At 31.4% G+C, this 1,529-nt stretch overlaps 1 pseudogene; it reads left to right on the plus strand.

Moving 5' to 3' along the window:
- Nucleotides 1–640: 640 nt before the first annotated feature.
- LOC123839966 (U4 spliceosomal RNA) lies at nt 641–762 on the plus strand (annotated as a pseudogene).
- Nucleotides 763–1,529: the final 767 nt, after the last annotated feature.

Raw genomic sequence — 1,529 nt, forward strand, 5'->3', positions numbered from 1 at the left:
TCAAATGTCAGCAGGAGAAATGGAAGCTCTTTAGGCATATACCTAACACTAATCCTTATTACATATTTTCATTAAAACTCCTGATCTTTCTTGGGACACCTGGGTGGCTCAGTCGGTTAAGTGCCTTCAGCTCAGGTCATGATCCCAGGGTCCTGGGATGGAGTCCCGCATTGGCCTCCTTGGTCAGTGGGAGCCTGCTTCTCCCTCTGCCTTCCGATCGTCCCTGCTTGTGCACACACTCGCTCTCTCTCTCTCTCTCTCTCTGACAAATAAATACATAAAATCTTTAAAAAAAATAAAACTCCTGACCTTTCTTGCTTGGGCAAATAAATTTTTATCATTAGACTAGATAATTTCTTCTGTTATAATCTTTACTTCCCCTTCATTCCTATCATGTTTTGATACTCTTTCACCTTTGAATTCACTTTCATCTGTATTCTATAATTAGTTGTATACATATTTGTCTCTGTTTTTAGATTATAAGCTTCTCTAAAATAGGTGAGCTTCAAATATGATTTACTAAAGTATATAGCTCCTAAATGCTCAGCATGTTTCAAGAATAAATGAATCAATGAACTAACTGAATAATTGTATCATTAACAGATGAATATACTGTCTCACTTTTAAATATTCAGATTAAAGTTTTGCACAGTGGCAGTATCATAGCCAATGAGGTTTATCCGAGGCGCGATTATTGCTAATTAAATATTCAGATTAAAAAGGGAACCAAAACTAAATTTTCAGACTATCATTTTATGTGATGTTCATATTGACCAAGACAAAAATATATGGATATAATTTTGAAACGCATTATTCATTATCAGGTTATATTTAGAGTAATTCAACAATGTGACAGGTGTTTCCCACTCTCTTCAGATTCCAATTGATTTTTATCAGCTAATGTGACATTCATAAAACAGAACACAATATCAAGGGACAGACCAAGGAGAAAGGAGCAAATGTACCAGAAAAGAAGAATCTTGTTAATTGAACCACATTTCCATCCTTTTATCACATAATTTAATTATAGAGTTGGATTGCTTGTTTGGAAACTTTAGTTGCTACATAAGCAAAAATGATTATAATTTATAATCATACAGGCTTTTGTTATTTTCAATAATGATGTACTTCTTTCATGTTTTATCTGGCTTTAAGTATATTCCTTGTGATTGAATCTCTAGTGGTCATAAGTATGTGAGATTAATCATTAAAATTACATTTTTTTAGATGTTTGTATATGTAAAATGCCCATTAACATTTAGACAATATTTTATTTCCTGACTAATTTTAAGATGATACAATTTACCAAACTATAATATATGTATGCGTATACCACACACAAACATGCACACACACACAAACTATATATGTCACACATATATAAAATGTTTTATCTATTTCAAATATCTAAAACTATAGGTAAATATATTTTTATTTCATAGATAAGTATCTATGTAATTTTAATTAGGTAAAAAACAAATATCTGGGCAAAATATTTATACCACCAAAATGTAGATGGATATACAATG

Source organism: Mirounga angustirostris, unplaced genomic scaffold (genome assembly GCF_029215605.1).
Source record: "Mirounga angustirostris isolate CCGP_5_RB_7025 unplaced genomic scaffold, mMirAng1.0.hap1 SCAF_3, whole genome shotgun sequence".
Taxonomy (NCBI): Eukaryota; Metazoa; Chordata; class Mammalia; order Carnivora; family Phocidae; genus Mirounga; species Mirounga angustirostris.